The sequence below is a fragment of the Bombina bombina genome, unplaced genomic scaffold (genome assembly GCF_027579735.1).
Source record: "Bombina bombina isolate aBomBom1 unplaced genomic scaffold, aBomBom1.pri scaffold_1339, whole genome shotgun sequence".
NCBI lineage: Eukaryota > Metazoa > Chordata > Amphibia > Anura > Bombinatoridae > Bombina > Bombina bombina.
In genome coordinates, this window is record NW_026510899.1 from 21,950 (window position 1) to 41,523 (window position 19,574).

General features: G+C 40.6%; 1 long non-coding RNA gene across 1 annotated transcript in view; it reads left to right on the forward strand.

The window, feature by feature from the left end:
- LOC128643517 (uncharacterized) overlaps positions 1 to 19,574 on the forward strand; it is a 47,130-nt gene that overhangs the window by 17,496 nt on the left and 10,060 nt on the right. The window contains exon 2 of the long non-coding RNA XR_008399831.1: positions 2,483 to 2,621. This is a non-coding gene — a long non-coding RNA (uncharacterized LOC128643517). The remainder of the gene's footprint in view (positions 1 to 2,482; positions 2,622 to 19,574) is intronic.

Here is a 19,574-nt window from a genome sequence, read left to right on the forward strand (position 1 = left end):
GTTTGCTTCTTGATCACATCTAGTAGAGGCTTTAGTGCTATTATTCTGTAACATGACCCTGAGTTTGCTTCTTCATCACATCTAGTAGAGAATGTAGTGTTATTATTCTGTAACATGACCCTGAGTTTGCTTCTTGATCACATCTAGTAGAGAATGTAATGCTTTAGTGCTATTATTCTGTAACATGACCCTGAGTTTGCTTCTTGATCACATCTAGTAGAGGATGTAATGCTTTAGTGCTATTATTCTGTAACATGACCCTGAGTTTGGTTCTTGATCACATCTAGTAGAGGCTTTAGTGCTATTATTCTGTAACATGACCCTAAGTTTGCTTCTTGATCACATCTAGTAGAGGATGTAATCCTTTTGTGCTATTATTCTGTAACATCACCCTGAGTTTGCTTCTTGATCACATCTAGTAGAGGATGTAATGCTTTAGTGCTATTATTCTGTAACATGACCCTGAGTTTGCTTCTTGATCACATCTAATAGAGCATTTAATGCTTTAGTGCTATTATTCTGTAACATGACCCTGAGTTTGCTTCTTGATCACATCTAGTAGAGGATTTAATGCTTTAGTGCTCTTATTCTGTAACATGACCCTAAGTTTGCTTCTTGATCACATCTAGTAGAGCATTTAATGCTTTAGTGCTCTTATTCTGTAACATGACCCTGAGTTTGCTTCTTGATCACATCTTGTAGAGGATGTAATGCTTTAGTGCTATAATTCTGTAACATGACCCTGAGTTTGCTTCTTGATCACATCTTGTAGAGGATGTTATGCTTTAGTGCTATTATTCTGTAACATGACCCTGAGTTTGTTTCTTCATCACATCTAGTAGAGGATTTAATGCTTTAGTGCTATTATTCTGTAACATGACCCTGAGTTTGCTTCTTGATCACATCTTGTAGAGGATGTAATGCTTTAGTGCTATTATTCTGTAACATAACCCTGAGTTTGCTTCTTGATCACATCTAGTAGAGGATTTAATGCTTTAGTGCTATTATTCTGTAACATGACCCTGAGGTTGCTTCTTGATCACATCTAGTAGAGGATTTAATGCTTTAGTGCTATTATTCTGTAACATGACCCTGAGTTTGCTTTTTGATCACATCTAGTAGAGGATGCAATGCTTTAGTGCTATTATTTTGTAACATGACCCTGCGTTTGCTTCTTGATCACATCTTGTTGAGGATGTAATGCTTTAGTGTTATTATTCTGTAACATGACCCTGAGTTTGCTTCTTCATCACATCTAGTAGAGGATTTAATGCTTTAGTTCTATTATTCTGTAACATGACCCTGAGTTTGCTTCTTCATCACATCTAGTAGAGGATTTAATGCTTTAGTGCTATTATTCTGTAACATGACCCTGAGTTTGCTTCTTGATCACATCTAGTAGAGGATTTAATGCTTTAGTGCTATTATTCTGTAACATGACCCTGAGTTTGCTTCTTGGCCACATCTAGTAGAGCATTTAATGCTTTAGTGCTATTATTCTGTAACATGACCCTGAGTTTGCTTTTTGATCACATCTAGTAGAGGATTTAATGCTTTAGTGCTATTATTCTGTAACATGACCCCGAGTTTGCTTCTTGATCACATCTTGTAGAGGATGTAATGCTTTAGTGCTATTATTCTGTAACATGACCCTGAGTTTGCTTCTTGATCACATCTTGTAGAGGATTTAATGCTTTAGTGCTATTATTCTGTAACATGACCCTGAGTTTGCTTCTTTATCACATCTAGTAGAGGATTTAGTGCTATTATTCTATAACATGACCCTGAGTTTGCTTCTTGATCACATCTAGTAGAGGATTTAGTACTATTATTCTGTAACATGACCCTGAGTTTGCTTCTTGATCACATCTAGTAGATGATTTAATGCTTTAGTGCTCCTATTCTGTAACATGACCCTGAGTTTGCTTCTTGATCACATCTAGTAGAGGCTTTAATGCTTTAGTGCTATTATTCTGTAGATAGACACAGTGGATATAGCTTCTCATTCTAAAGTACTAACATGGACAATGAAAATAGCTGACTTGTGGTAGGACTGTGACATTTACACATGGTCTAGACACATGGTTTTAAATTTGCTTTGCTCTGTTTGTATCCTTTGTTGAATAGTAAATCTCATAAGCAACAATGCACTACTAGGAGCCAGCTAAACACATCTGTTGAGCCAATGAGAAAAGGCATATGTGTGTAGCCACCTATCCGCAATTAGCTCTAGTGCATTGCTGCTCCTGGGCATACTTAGGTATGCTTTTCAACAAACGATACCAACAGAAAGAAGTACAATTGAGAAGCGAAGTACATTGAAACTTCTTCTCTTGAAATTACACGCGCTCTCTGAATCATGAAAGTTTAATTTTGACTTTACTGTTCCTTTAAAATCCTTTAAACTATGTCTCTGATATCATATGTTCAACACTTCTGCTGATCATTCTTATACAAACCAATGACTGTGATTTGTCTTAAGGTCTACGTGTAGCAAAGCCGGCCAGGTGTGGGCACCAGAAGGCTCCACAGCATTTAAATGTCTGATATCCGCCAGGTTTTGTGCAGCGCTGCTGAGCAACATCTCAGACTGCGATGAAACATTCAACTACTGGGAACCCGTGAGTAGCTCATATCACTGGATATTTGGCTGGTCATCTTCCATCACTGTTTATACGGATAGTCTGTATTGGTTCTTAAATACACCCTTGTACAAATGCTGACATATAGTCTGTGTGAGTGGTGTAATGTGCCCTCTCATCTACTTCTGACATAGAGTCTGTATGAGTTGTGTAATGTGCCCCCTTACCTGATGCTGACATATAGTCTGTGTGAGTTGTGTAATGTGCCCTCTCATCTACTTCTGACATAGAGTCTGTATGAGTTGTGTAATGTGCCCCCTTACCTGATGCTGACATATAGTCTGTGTGAGTTATGTTATGTGCCCTCTCATCTGCTGCTGACATATAGTCTTTATGAGTTGTGTAATGTGCCCTCTCATCTGCTGCTGACATATAGTCTTTATGAGTTGTGTAATGTGCCCTCTCATCTGCTGCTGACATATAGTCTGTATGAGTTGTGTAATGTGCCCCCTTACCTGATGCTGACATATAGTCTGTATGAGTTGTGTAATGTGCCCCCTTACCTGATGCTGACATATATAGTCTGTGTGAGTTATGTAATGTACCCTCTCATCTGCTTCTGACATATAGTCTGTGTGAGTTATGTAATGTGCCCCCTTACATGATGCTGACATATAGTCTGTGTGAGTTAAGTAATGTACCCTCTCATCTGCTGCTGACATATAGTCTGTGTGAGTTATGTAATGTGCCCCCTTACATGATGCTGACATATAGTCTGTGTGAGTTATGTAATGTGCCCCCTTACCTGATGCTGACATATAGTCTGTGTGAGTTGTGTAATGTGCCCCCTTATCTGATGCTGACATATAGTCTGTATGAAAATAAATGTGATAATAAAATACAAAAGTGAGCCGTAAATTAAAAGTTTATATGTAAGGATATGTTTGTTCCTTTGGGAGGGGTCTCTTCACTTTTTTGCGATCCTCCGTGTGTTCTCAAGGAAAAGGAAACAAAATATGCAACATAGTGTAACTCTGTAACCACTTGAAATTAAACAGTTCTGCTTGTTTAACAAGTGATTACTCACATTTGTTGGAGCTTATGACCAAGCTCAGGGAAATGCGTGCTCCCACTTTATACTGGTGGGAAAACAGTACTCTCTGGCAAATCTCTTAAAACAAATATTTATTAAAATACATAAAAAGCGTCACAAATGCCCCCAAAACACCTCTTACAAAGGGTAACTGAGTAATAATAAATGTAAGATTACTCAAAAGAGTCAATACAAGTCCTGGATGGAGATGGATGGAAATGCAGAATCTTAATCGCTGAAACCACCACCTCTCAGTGCCAGTAAAGAACGCTCCTCCCCCAGGTGTATAGGCAGATGTAAAGACGCACAAGAGAGTGTTCATTCCGACGTACGTTTCGCTAGATCAGCTTTCTCAAGGAATAAAGTGCGCATGTCCGTGAGTCCTTTTAAACCTCTAATTGATGACAAACACGGAAACTTGAAGTCTCTTCCTCCATCTTGAAAATGGGCATCTTGTTTGAAATGTCGCTATAATACTAATTTCTACCAATGCGATGGATCTTTTACTCGATCAATATAGATCTTTGTACATATATATATACAATGGTTAAGGCAAAACAACATATTACATTAATAGGTTAATACAAAATACTATATATCATAATATTATTTAGGATGTAAATTAGGATGTTAATTCACTGCTCATTCACAGAATATTAAGTTTTCACATTGTTCTTATAATAAGTGATTAACTTAGTTGTTCCAGATATTTATGTTGGAATTTTTGTATTAAGACCCCAGGTCATACATATATACATATTCGGACCAAATACATAACTTTGAACCGGATATATCCATACTTTTTTATCATCCAAAGATAACAATGTGTCTATGTAATAACCTTAAATTTGAATCCATGTTTAACTCTTATGTACACACGCTGCTAGATTTATATTAATGTTCCTGCACCTATCTTATGCAAGAAATGTATAATTCACAATTATTATATTTTTCTTTTCTAGTTCCTCTTATCAATACAACTAAATAGGGATTCCTATGCTGTTCACAGAAAAAACTTTCACAGAAAGTGACGGATTTCGAAATCCTTATTTAGTCCATTAGGAATGAAGCTGTCCATAATATGTATCCACTTCATTTCTAACTGACCCAGACTATTCTGAATATCACCTCCCCTCCAATTTTGTTCCACTCTTCTAATACCTAAAAATTCTAGATCACTTGTCTTCCTATTATGTTTTCTATCAAAGTGTGCAGACACGGTGTGATTCTGAATTCATTTTATTGTCACATTTATTTTCACTTATTTTTCTGTTGTGATTATTGGTATATTTATTATATATATAGTCTGTATGAGTTGTGTATTGTGCCCTCTCATCTGCTGCTGAGATATAGTCTGTATGAGTTGTGTAATGTGCCCTCTCATCTGCTGCTGAGATATAGTCTGTATGAGTTGTGTAATGTGCCCTCTCATCTGCTGCTGAGATATAGTCTGTATGAGTTGTGTATTGTGCCCTCTCATCTGCTGCTGAGATATAGTCTGTATGAGTTGTGTAATGTGCCCTCTCATCTGCTGCTGAGATATAGTCTGTATGAGTTGTGTAATGTGCCCCCTTACATGATGCTGACATATAGTCTGTGTGAGTTGTGTAATGTGCCCCCTTACATGATGCTGACATATAGTCTGTGTGAGTTGTGTAATGTGCCCCCTTACCTGATGCTGACATATAGTCTGTATGAGTTGTGTAATGTGCCCCCTTACCTGATGCTGACATATAGTCTGTCTGAGTTGTGTAATGTGCCCCCTTACCTGATGCTGACATATAGTCTGTCTGAGTTGTGTAATGTGCCCCCTTACCTGATGCTGACATATAGTCTGTATGAGTTGTGTAATGTGCCCCCTTACCTGATGCTGACATATAGTCTGTGTGAGTTATGTAATGTACCCTCTCATCTGCTTCTGACATATAGTCTGTGTGAGTTATGTAATGTGCCCCCTTACATGATGCTGACATATAGTCTGTATGAGTTGTGTAATGTGCCCCCTTACCTGATGCTGACATATAGTCTGTGTGAGTTATGTAATGTACCCTCTCATCTGCTTCTGACATATAGTCTGTGTGAGTTATGTAATGTGCCCCCTTACATGATGCTGACATATAGTCTGTGTGAGTTATGTAATGTGCCCTCTCATCTGCTGCTGACATATACTCTGTGTGAGTTGTGTAATGTGCCCCCTTACATGATGCTGACATATAGTCTGTGTGAGTTGTGTAATGTGCCCTCTCATCTGCTGCTGACATATAGTCTGTATGAGTTGTGTAATGTGCCCTCTCATCTGCTGCTGACATATAGTTATTATCGGTTATTTGTAGAGCGCCAACAGATTCCACAGCGCTATAAACAAAGGGGAGTATAAAACAATTAAGGGATAAAGTGGGTAGAGGGCCCTGCCAAGAGTTGCACTGTTGTAATCCGCTCTTAAGAAGGTGATCTACAAACAGCTGGACTCTTAAGCTTACATGCTAAGGGGGTTCAGGGGATAGCAATGGAGGAGTGGAACTGGTATAAAGTAAGGTTAGCATAGGTTTTATGCATCCTTGAACAGCAGAGTCTTTAGGGAGCGCTTGAAGCTTTCAAAACTAGGGGAGAGTCTTGTGGGGCGAGGCAGAGAATTCCACAAGATGGGAGCCAGTCTGGAGAAGTCCTGTAAACGGCAGTGCGATGAGGTAACCAGAGAGGAGGAGAGTAGGAGGTCATGAGCAGAGCGAAGGGGACGGGAGGGAGAGTATCTGGAGACAAGGTCTGAGATATAGGGGGGAGCAGTGCAGTTGAGGGCTTTGTATGTCACAGTGAGAATTTTGTGTTTGATCCTAGAGGCAAGAGGAAGCCAGTGAAGGGATTGGCAGAGAGATGCAGATGAGGAGCCATGTGTAAGGAAGATGAGTCTGGCAGAGGCATTCAGTATGGATTGTAAGGGAGCTAGGCGGCAGGTGGGGAGACCAGAGAGGACAGAGTTGCAGTAATCAAGGCGGGAAAGAATGAGAAAGTGGATTAAAATCTTAGTTGTGTCTTGTGTAAGGAAGTGTCTAATTTTGGAGATGTTTTTAAGGTGGAATCGGCAGGTTTTAGCCAAGGACTGAATTTGAGGAGTGAAGGAAAGATCGGAGACAAATGTGACCCAGAGACATCGGGCATGCGGGGTAGGGGTAATGATGAAGTTGTCGACAGTTATAGAGATATTGGGGGTGGAGATTATGGAAGAAGGGGGGAAAATGAGGAGCTCAGTTTTGGAGAGATTTAGCTTGAGGTAGTGGGAGGACATCCAGGAAGAGATGTGAGAAAGACAGTTAGTGACACGGGTTAGTAAGGAAGGGGATAGGTCTGGTGCAGAGAAGTAGATTTGGGTGTCATCGGCATACAAATGATATTGGAAACCGTGGGACTTAATTAGGGAGCCTAGTGATGATGTATAGATTGAGAAGAGAAGGGGACCGAGGACAGAGCCTTGCGGTACTCCAACAGAAAGTGGTGACGGGGCAGAGGAGGCCCCAGAGAAGGCTACACTGAAGGTACGGTTTGATAGGTAGGAAGAGAGCCACGAAAGGGCTTTGTCACAGATGCCGAAGAATTGCATGGTTTTGAGCAAAAGAGGGTGGTCGACAGTGTCAAAGGCTGCGGACAGATCAAGGAGGATAAGCAGAGAGAAGTGGCCTTTTGATTTTGCTGTAAGTAGGTCGTTGGTAACCTTAAGAATTGCTGTCTCTGTGGAGTGATAGGAACGAAATCCAGATTGCAGCGGGTCAAGAAGGGAGTTTAACGTAAGGAAATGGGATAGGCGTGCATATACTAGTTTTTCGAGGAGCTTTGAAGCAAGAGGGAGGAGGGAAATAGGGCGGTAGTTGGATGGGGAGGTAGGATCAAGGGAAGGTTTTTTGAGGATAGGTGTGACCAGTGCATGTTTCATCAATGAGGGAAATGTACCAGTGCTGAGGGAGAGGTTGAAAATATGTGTTAGTATAGGGGTAAGGGTAGCAGAGAGGGAGGGGAGTAGGTGTGAGGGGATAGGGTCAAGGGGACAGGTAGTGAGGTGAGAGCGCAGTATAAGTGCCGAAACTTCTTCCTCAGTAACGGGAGAATGAACTAAGTTTCAGGTTATGAGGGTTGTGGTTGAGTGAGAGCATTTGAGGGGGGGAGAGAATGGAATTATGTTGAGGGCTGATTTCATGTCTGATGGAGTCAATTTTGTTAATGAAGTGACTGGCAAAGTCTTGAGCTGACAGTGAAGCTGTTTTCCAGAAGGCTACCTGTTGTAAGTTAGAGGGCAGTTGTTGCAGCTGAGTGGAAAAGTCTGTGTGAGTTGTGTAATGTGCCCCCTTACATGATGCTGACATATAGTCTGTGTGAGTTATGTAATGTGCCCTCTCATCTGCTGCTGACATATAGTCTGTGTGAGTTGTGTAATGTGCCCCCTTACATGATGCTGACATATAGTCTGTATGAGTTGTGTAATGTGCCCCCTTACCTGATGCTGACATATAGTCTGTGTGAGTTATGTAATGTGCCCTCTCATCTGCTGCTGACATATATTCTGTGTGAGTTATGTAATGTGCCCCCTTACCTGATGCTGACATATATTCTGTGTGAGTTATGTAATGTGCCCTCTCATCTGCTGCTGACATATAGTCTGTGTGAGTTGTGTAATGTGCCCCCTTACATGATGCTGACATATAGTCTGTATGAGTTGTGTAATGTGCCCCCTTACCTGATGCTGACATATAGTCTGTATTGGTTGTTAAATACACCCTTGTACAAATGCTGACATATAGTCTGTATGAGTTGTGTAATGTGCCCCCTTACCTGATGCTGACATATAATCTGTATGAGTTGTGTAATGTGCCCCCTTACATGATGCTGACATATAGTTTGTATGAGTTGTGTAATGTGCCCCCTTACCTGATGCTGACATATAGTCTGTCTGAGTTGTGTAATGTGCCCCCTTACCTGATGCTGACATATAGTCTGTCTGAGTTGTGTAATGTGCCCCCTTACCTGATGCTGACATATAGTCTGTATGAGTTGTGTAATGTGCCCCCTTACCTGATGCTGACATATAGTCTGTGTGAGTTATGTAATGTACCCTCTCATCTGCTTCTGACATATAGTCTGTGTGAGTTATGTAATGTGCCCCCTTACATGATGCTGACATATAGTCTGTGTGAGTTATGTAATGTGCCCTCTCATCTGCTGCTGACATATACTCTGTGTGAGTTGTGTAATGTGCCCCCTTACATGATGCTGACATATAGTCTGTGTGAGTTGTGTAATGTGCCCTCTCATCTGCTGCTGACATATAGTCTGTATGAGTTGTGTAATGTGCCCTCTCATCTGCTGCTGACATATAGTTATTATCGGTTATTTGTAGAGCGCCAACAGATTCCACAGCGCTATAAACAAAGGGGAGTATAAAACAATTAAGGGATAAAGTGGGTAGAGGGCCCTGCCAAGAGTTGCACTGTTGTAATCCGCTCTTAAGAAGGTGATCTACAAACAGCTGGACTCTTAAGCTTACATGCTAAGGGGGTTCAGGGGATAGCAATGGAGGAGTGGAACTGGTATAAAGTAAGGTTAGCATAGGTTTTATGCATCCTTGAACAGCAGAGTCTTTAGGGAGCGCTTGAAGCTTTCAAAACTAGGGGAGAGTCTTGTGGGGCGAGGCAGAGAATTCCACAAGATGGGAGCCAGTCTGGAGAAGTCCTGTAAACGGCAGTGCGATGAGGTAACCAGAGAGGAGGAGAGTAGGAGGTCATGAGCAGAGCGAAGGGGACGGGAGGGAGAGTATCTGGAGACAAGGTCTGAGATATAGGGGGGGAGCAGTGCAGTTGAGGGCTTTGTATGTCACAGTGAGAATTTTGTGTTTGATCCTAGAGGCAAGAGGAAGCCAGTGAAGGGATTGGCAGAGAGATGCAGATGAGGAGCCATGTGTAAGGAAGATGAGTCTGGCAGAGGCATTCAGTATGGATTGTAAGGGAGCTAGGCGGCAGGTGGGGAGACCAGAGAGGACAGAGTTGCAGTAATCAAGGCGGGAAAGAATGAGAAAGTGGATTAAAATCTTAGTTGTGTCTTGTGTAAGGAAGTGTCTAATTTTGGAGATGTTTTTAAGGTGGAATCGGCAGGTTTTAGCCAAGGACTGAATTTGAGGAGTGAAGGAAAGATCGGAGACAAATGTGACCCAGAGACATCGGGCATGCGGGGTAGGGGTAATGATGAAGTTGTCGACAGTTATAGAGATATTGGGGGTGGAGATTATGGAAGAAGGGGGGAAAATGAGGAGCTCAGTTTTGGAGAGATTTAGCTTGAGGTAGTGGGAGGACATCCAGGAAGAGATGTGAGAAAGACAGTTAGTGACACGGGTTAGTAAGGAAGGGGATAGGTCTGGTGCAGAGAAGTAGATTTGGGTGTCATCGGCATACAAATGATATTGGAAACCGTGGGACTTAATTAGGGAGCCTAGTGATGATGTATAGATTGAGAAGAGAAGGGGACCGAGGACAGAGCCTTGCGGTACTCCAACAGAAAGTGGTGACGGGGCAGAGGAGGCCCCAGAGAAGGCTACACTGAAGGTACGGTTTGATAGGTAGGAAGAGAGCCACGAAAGGGCTTTGTCACAGATGCCGAAGAATTGCATGGTTTTGAGCAAAAGAGGGTGGTCGACAGTGTCAAAGGCTGCGGACAGATCAAGGAGGATAAGCAGAGAGAAGTGGCCTTTTGATTTTGCTGTAAGTAGGTCGTTGGTAACCTTAAGAATTGCTGTCTCTGTGGAGTGATAGGAACGAAATCCAGATTGCAGCGGGTCAAGAAGGGAGTTTAACGTAAGGAAATGGGATAGGCGTGCATATACTAGTTTTTCGAGGAGCTTTGAAGCAAGAGGGAGGAGGGAAATAGGGCGGTAGTTGGATGGGGAGGTAGGATCAAGGGAAGGTTTTTTGAGGATAGGTGTGACCAGTGCATGTTTCATCAATGAGGGAAATGTACCAGTGCTGAGGGAGAGGTTGAAAATATGTGTTAGTATAGGGGTAAGGGTAGCAGAGAGGGAGGGGAGTAGCTGTGAGGGGATAGGGTCAAGGGGACAGGTAGTGAGGTGAGAGCGCAGTATAAGTGCCGAAACTTCTTCCTCAGTAACGGGAGAATGAACTAAGTTTCAGGTTATGAGGGTTGTGGTTGAGTGAGAGCATTTGAGGGGGGGAGAGAATGGAATTATGTTGAGGGCTGATTTCATGTCTGATGGAGTCAATTTTGTTAATGAAGTGACTGGCAAAGTCTTGAGCTGACAGTGAAGCTGTTTTCCAGAAGGCTACCTGTTGTAAGTTAGAGGGCAGTTGTTGCAGCTGAGTGGAAAAGTCTGTGTGAGTTGTGTAATGTGCCCCCTTACATGATGCTGACATATAGTCTGTGTGAGTTATGTAATGTGCCCTCTCATCTGCTGCTGACATATAGTCTGTGTGAGTTGTGTAATGTGCCCCCTTACATGATGCTGACATATAGTCTGTATGAGTTGTGTAATGTGCCCCCTTACCTGATGCTGACATATAGTCTGTGTGAGTTATGTAATGTGCCCTCTCATCTGCTGCTGACATATATTCTGTGTGAGTTATGTAATGTGCCCCCTTACCTGATGCTGACATATATTCTGTGTGAGTTATGTAATGTGCCCTCTCATCTGCTGCTGACATATAGTCTGTGTGAGTTGTGTAATGTGCCCCCTTACATGATGCTGACATATAGTCTGTATGAGTTGTGTAATGTGCCCCCTTACCTGATGCTGACATATAGTCTGTATTGGTTGTTAAATACACCCTTGTACAAATGCTGACATATAGTCTGTATGAGTTGTGTAATGTGCCCCCTTACCTGATGCTGACATATAATCTGTATGAGTTGTGTAATGTGCCCCCTTACATGATGCTGACATATAGTTTGTATGAGTTGTGTAATGTGCCCCCTTACCTGATGCTGACATATAGTCTGTGTGAGTTATGTAATGTGCCCCCTTACCTGATGCTGACATATAGTCTGTGTGAGTTATGTAATGTGCCCCCTTACCTGATGCTGACATATAGTCTGTGTGAGTTATGTAATGTGCCCCCTTACCTGATGCTGACATATAGTCTGTATGAGTTGTGTAATGTGCCCCCTTACATGATGCTGACATATAGTCTGTGTGAGTTGTGTAATGTGCCCCCTTACCTGATGCTGACATATAGTCTGTATTGGTTGTTAAATACACCCTTGTACAAATGCTGACATATAGTCTGTATGAGTTGTGTAATGTGCCCCCTTACCTGATGCTGACATATAATCTGTGTGAGTTAAGTAATGTGCCCCCTTACATGATGCTGACATATAGTCTGTGTGACAAACTCCTCTGTCAGTGCTGGAAGGGTTAACTTGGTTAAGCTTTGAGAAAACTATTTTCTAAAAGACAGGTCCTGGCAGCAGCTATTGTTTACTGTAATTAAGTTTTAGTGATAAGCATTCACATTGTTTGTTTAATCACCTCCAGAGTCAGACTGCTAAGTGATAAGAAGGACATTGTTTTCTTGTGTTTAAATTGTTTATTTGGTTCTATTTAAAAGGGCGTTTTCCCTCTATCTAATGTACAATACTCTTTCAACCCCCCATCTGGTCTCAGACCTGCATAAATACTGGGCATATAGCCCTCAATAAAACACATTCTGTTTTTACCTTCAATGTGGAGCCTGGTCTCATGTTTGAGGGGGGAATTAGCTGGGTTGTGAGTTGCTGATCCCATATTCAGGACATCTTTCATCTGGTATTAACCCTTGGTATCCGGGTTATACCATAACAGTCTGTATGAGTTGTGTAATGTGCCCCCTTACCTGATGCTGACATATAGTCTGTGTGAGTTACGTAATGTGCACTTGCCCTGGTGGAATTATCTAAAGTCACTTTCTTTCATGTAATTAGCAAGAGTCCATGAGCTAGTGACGTATGGGATATACATTCCTACCAGGAGGGGCAAAGTTTCCCAAACCTCAAATGCCTATAAATACACCCCTCACCACACCCACAAATCAGTTTTACAAACTTTGCCTCCTATGAAGGTGGTGAAGTAAGTTTGTGCTAGATTCTACGTTGATATGCGCTCCGCAGCAGGTTGGAGCCCGGTTTTCCTCTCAGCGTGCAGTGAATGTCAGAGGGATGTGAGGAGAGTATTGCCTGTTTGAATTCAATGATCTCCTTCTACGGGGTCTATTTCATAGGTTCTCTGTTATCGGTCGTAGAGATTCATCTCTTACCTCCCTTTTCAGATCGACGATATACTCTTATATATACCATTACCTCTACTGATTCTCGTTTCAGTACTGGTTTGGCTTTCTACTACTTGTAGATGAGTGTCCTGGGGTAAGTAAGTCTTATTTTCTGTGACACTCTAAGCTATGGTTGGGCACTTTTATATAAAGTTCTAAATATATGTGTTCAAACATTTATTTGCCTTGACTCAGGATGTTCAACGTTCCTTATTTCAGACAGTCGGTTTCATATTTGGGATAATGCATATGAATTAATCATTTTTTTCTTACCTTAAAATTTGACTTTTTCCCTGTGGGCTATTAGGCTCGCGGGGGCTGAAAATGCTTCATTTTATTTCGTCATTCTTGGCGCGGACTTTTTTGGCGCAAAAGTTTTTTTCTGTTTCCGGTTGCGTCATTTTTTTGACGTTTTTTGCGCCAAAAGTGTCGGTGTTCCGGATGTGGCATCATTTTTTGGCGCCAAAAGCATTTTGGCGCAAAATAATGTGGGTGTCTTTTTTGGAGCTAAAAAATATGGGCGTCACTATTGTCTCCACATTATTTAAGTCTCATTAATTATTGCTTCTGGTTGCTAGAAGCTTGTTCACTGGCATTTTTTTCCCATTCCTGAAACTGTCATTTAAGGAATTTGATCAATTTTGTTTTATATGTTGTTTTTTCTATTACATATTGCAAGATGTCTACGATTGCCCCTGAGTCAGAAGCCACTTCTGGAAAAATGCTTAACTGAGTTTCAGTTCTACCAAAGCTACGTTCATTTATTTTAAATGTTATAAATGTTTATCTTTAGCTATGGTTTGTAATAAGGTATTATGATATACTTTTACATGCAGATTCCATTAGTATTTATGCTTTATACATTTCCATTCTTAAGTACAAGAAATGTTTAGAAGATTTATAAGAAATATTTTTTCTGATTAAGGCTTTGTCTGACTTCGTGCCTTCTAATACAATTTTTAGGTCTTTTTCACTTCTTTTTTTAATTATTGAAGTTTCAAATGACCAACAACATACTGATTTATCCTTCTCTGATGATGTTTTTTTCTCTTTCAGAAATTCTCTTCATCAGATATTGACACTAACAAATATACTTTTTTATAATTTTTTTATTAAAGTACATTTGTTCTTTGTTGAAGAGGTGTTGATTATTTTGGATATTAAGGTAACTAGTTCTTTAAGACTAGCTGACACTATTTCTGCCTTTTTTTCTTCTGTGATTTCAGAGGTTTTCTTTCCAATTCCCCATACTAGGGAATGGAATAGGCTGAGAATTCTCTTTTATTCCTTCTTCAAAGGTTTTAAACTATATTCTTTGCCAGCAGTTAAATTCAATTTGGAGGGTTCTCCAATTTATTGGGGCTATCTCTACTCCTACTAATTATGCTATTGTTTCTATAGCAAAATAATATTTATTTTCCTTTATATAGTTGTATCTTATTTATTGAAAATTATTTAGTTTCAGGTACTTTTCTTGGTCCTGTGATATTGCAATTGCTTCATTTTTTCTGTTTACTTTAAGATCAAGTATCAGATTATGATTTATTTTAGCATTGTTAAAGCGACAACATTTACTAGACTAGGTGCTGTTGCATTTGTCTTGTTGTTTTGCATTTTGCAAGTCCTCTGTTTTGACTGGTCCTTTAAACTGGACTATCATGCTAACAATTTCATTTGTGTCTTCATTTTATTGAATATTTTCACAAATGAGGGTTAATCTATGTCTTTAGCTATTTTAGCTAGAAGAATTTTGTGATTTTAAAAAAAAAAGGAAAATCCATATTTCTTTTGTCCTAAACTGTTACTATGGGCTTCAAGATTGAGTTCTAAGACTAAAACTTTAAGCTTATACTAGTTTGGTTGTTCTTATTAAGGAATGAATTCCTGAGTTCTTTCCCAAGTAACATGTTTATAATTGGGATTCGAAATCAGCTCCCTAATATTGCGATGTACGTGCCGTATTCCAGCTTGGCTGGTAAGGGGCAGGTTAAGATTTCTTTGAAATTTATTTGGTTCTCTTTTGTCCAAATTTCTTTGATTTTATTCCAGTAAGGCTAACACTTTCTTTAAGTGTGTTTCTGTCCTATATATTTTGGATACTGTTGAAGCATGGCTGGGCACCCATGGGGTTCAAGCGCTGCTCAGACCTGGAATCTTCTGGGGTATTTCTTCCAGTTCCTTTTTTAGGAACTGGGTTTTGGAGTTTTATTCAAACTATTCTGCCTTTTTATGGTCACTGATAGCATTATTTGTTTTCATTACATACAATAAATGCATATTTTTCATTTTTCTGTTTTCATTCAGATTATTTCCTGAGGATGCGGAATCTCATATGATTCACTTGCTCTTCAGGACATAGTTAGAGGATCTTTTTTTCAAAAATTCTTGATTCCTCACGTAAGGGTCACCTTTTTTAGGTTTCCAGATGGTTTATGTCACTGTCTTTGTCTCTATCGGACAAGGGACAATTTAGTCTCTATTTTTTTCTTCAGTTGCTATATATGCATAGAAGTTTTATCAGCATTGGATTCAATTTCCTTTGCTCATTTTCAATGGAAAGATCCTTTCCAGCTTTTTATGAGTGTTGTTTCTTCAAGAACATGGTTGGAGGATCAATTAACCAATCAGTTTGTTGATTCCTCAGACAAGAGTAACCTTTTTTAGGTTTCCAGATAGATTCAGTGTCCATGACTCTGTCTCTGTCGGACAAGAGACGTCTGAATTTGGTTTCAGCTTATCGAAACCTTCAGTCTCAATCATTCTCTTCGGTAGCCTTATGCATGGAAATTCTAGGTTCTTATGACTGCTGCATTGGACGTGTTCCCCTTTGCTCATTTTCACATGCGACCTCTTCAGCTCTGTATGCTGAACTAGTGGTGCAAGGATTATACAAAGATATCTCATTTAATATCTTTAAAACCGATTGTTCGACACCCTCTGACGTGGTACAGACCACCATCGTTTAGTTCAGGGGGCTTCTTTTGTTCTTCCAACCTGGACTGTGATCTCAACAGATGCAAGTCTGACAGGTTGGGGATCTGTATGGGGGTTTCTGACAGCACAAGGGGTTTGGGAATCTCAGGAGGTGAGATTTCCAATCGACATTTTGGAACTCCGTGCAATTTTCAGAGCTCTTCAGTCGTGGCCTCTTCTAAAGAGAGAGTCGTTCATTTGTTTACAGACGGACAATGTCACAAATGTGGCATATGTCAATCATCAAGAGGGACTCACAGTCCTCTGGCTATAAGGAAGTATCTCGAATACTTGTATGGGCGAAATCCAGCTCCTGTTTAATTTCTGCGGTTCATATCCCAGGTATAGACAATTGGGAAGCGGATTATCTCAGTCGCCAAATGCTACATCCGGGCGAATGGTCTCTTCACCCAGAGGTATTTCTTCAGATTGTTCAAATATGGGGACTTCCAGAAATAGATCTGATGGCTTCTCATCTAAACAAGAAGCTTCCCAGGTATCTGTCCAGATCCAGGGACCCTCAGGCGGAAGCAGTGGATGCATTGTCACTTCCTTGGAAATATCATCCTGCTATATCTTTCCGCCTCTAGTTCTTCTTTCAAGAGTGATTTCCAAAATTCTAAAGGAGCGTTCGTTTATTCTGCTGGTGGCTCCAGCATGGCCTCACAGGTTTTGGTATGCGGATCTTGTCCGGATGGCTCCTTGCCATCCGTGGACTCTTCCGTTAAGACCAGACCTTTCACAAGGTCCTTTTTTTTCCATCAGGATCTCAATTCCTTAATTGAAGGTATGGAGATTGAACGCTTGATTCTCAGTCATAGAGGTTTTCTTTGACTCCGTAATTAATAATTGTAGTTCATTATGTCCTAATCCTAAGAATTCTAAGGAGAGATCACTGCATTCTTTGGATGTAGTTAGAGCTTTGAAATATTATGTTGAAGCTACTAAGAATTTCCGAAAGACTTCTAGTCTTTTTGTTATCTTTTCCAGTTCTAGGAAAGGTCAGAAGGCCTCTGCCATTTCTTTGGCATCTCTGTTGAAATCTTTAATTCATCATGCTTATGTCGAGTCGGGTAAGACTCTGCCTCAAAGGATTACAGCTCATTCTACTTGGTCAGTTTCTACTTCCTGGGCGTTTAGGAATGAAGCTTCGGTTGATCAGATTTGCAAAGCAGCAACTTGATCTTCTTTGCATATTTTTACTAAATTCTACCATTTTGATGTGTTTTCTTCTTCTGAAGCAGTTTTTGGTAGAAAAATACTTCAGGCAGCTGTTTCAGTTTGATTCTTCTGCTTATAATTTCAGTTTTTTTCATTATAAGATTTAAACTTTGTTTTTGGTGTGGATTATTTTCATCGGCTGTCTTTATTTTATCCCTCCCTCTCTAGTGACTCTTGCGTGGAAGATCCACATCTTGGGTAGTCATTATCCCATACGTCACTAGCTCATGGACTCTTGCTAATTACATGAAAGAAAACATAATTTATGTAAGAACTTACCTGATAAATTCATTTCTTTCATATTAGCAAGAGTCCATGAGGCCCACCCTTTTTTTGTGGTGGTTATGATTTTTTTGTATAAAGCACAATTATTCCAATTCCTTATTTTTTATGCTTTCGCACTTTTTTCTTATCACCCCACTTCTTGGCTATTCGTTAAACTGATTTGTGGGTGTGGTGAGGGGTGTATTTATAGGCATTTGAGGTTTGGGAAACTTTGCCCCTCCTGGTAGGAATGTATATCCCATACGTCACTAGCTCATGGGCTCTTGCTAATATGAAAGAAATGAATTTATCAGGTAAGTTCTTACATAAATTATGTTTTTTTACCCTTAAAACAGGGTGTCTCGCTAAGGGGCGTATTACATAACACATTACATAACTCACACAGACTATATGTCAGCATCAGGTAAGGGGGCACATTACACAACTCATACAGACTATATGTTAGCATCATGTAAGGGGGCACATTACACAACTCATACAGACTAAATGTCAGCAGCAGATGAGAGGGCACATTTACACAACTCACACAGACTATATGTCAGCATCATGTAAGGGGGCACATTACACAACTCATACAGACTATATGTCAGCATCATGTAAGAGGGCACATTACACAACTCATACAGACTATATGTCAGCAGCAGATGAGAGAGCACATTACACAACTCACACAGACTATGACCTATAGTCTGTATGAGTTGTGTAATGTGCCCCCTTACCTGGTGCTGACATATAGTCTGTGTGAGTTACGTAATGTGCACTTGCCCTGGTGGAATTATCTAAAGTCACTTTTTACCCTTAAAACAGGGTGTCTCGCTAAGGGGCGTATACTAAATATACGTATGGGAAGTAGATGCAGACATAGAGGTGCATAATTTTATTTCTTTCCTAAGATATGGAGAGTCCACATCGTCCTCAATTACTAGTGGGACTATAACCCCTGGCTAGCAGGAGGAGGCAAAGAGCACCACAGCAAAGCTGTTGAATATCACTCCCCTACCCATAATCCCCAGTCATTCTCTTTGCCTCTGTCAATAGAGGAGGTGAAGTTCTGGTGTCTGAAGAAAATTGGATTTCTTTCGATACAAGCAAAAAATTTTTGGTCTAGCCATAGTCCACATTAATCTCTTTAGTAGGGTAGTGGTGGCTTTAAAGCAGTTAAGAAAATGCAGCAAGGTCCTCCTCACAAGTTCCTAACATATTTGCTGCCCATGGTATATTAAGCCAGATTAGGTTTACTCTGTTCTTTCTTTTTCTACAGGTCTCTGTGAGGAGTATGTGTCCTCTCACACCTTGTAAGCTGTCCTCCTGCTGGACGGCCAGACTGCAGGTAAGTGCCTTTTGTCTTCTAGGTATGGGAGACTGTGCACTTACTAAGGTAAGCTGCAACATTATCTGGGATATATATATACTGTATATCTATATCCTTTATAAGGATATTTACAGGCAGGGAGCAGGCACTCTATTGTGACAAGAGACTAGGGGTTATTTCTCTTGTAAGGTGTATCCAGTCCATGGATCATCCATTACTTGTGGGATATTCTCCTTCCCAACAGGAAGCTGCAAGAGGACCACCCACAGCAGAGCTGTCTATATAGCTCCTCCTCTCCCTGCCACCTCCAGTCATTCTCTTGCAGCTCTAAAGCTACTAAAGATTTTCGTCAAACATCTGCATTGTTTGTTGTCTACTCTGGACCGAGGAGAGGCCAAAAGGCTTCGGCAACTTCTCTTTCGTTTTGGCTAAGGAGTATAATACGCTTAGCTTATGAGACTGCTAGCCAGCAGCCTCCTGAAAGGATTACAGCTCATTCTACTAGAGCGGTAGCTTCCACATGGTCTTTTAAGAATGAGGCTTCTGTTGAACAGATTTGTAAGGCGGCGACTTGGTCTTTGCTTCATACTTTTTCAAAGTTCTATAAATTTGATACTTTTGCTTCTTCGGAGGCTATTTTTGGGAGAAAGGTTTTGCAGGCAGTGATACCTTCCGTTTAAGTACCTGCCTTGTCCCTCCCTTCATCTGTGTCCTATAGCTTTGGTATTGGTATCCCACAATGATGATCCGTGGACTGGATACACCTTACAAGAGAAAACATAATTTATGCTTACCTGATAAATTTATTTCTCTTGTGC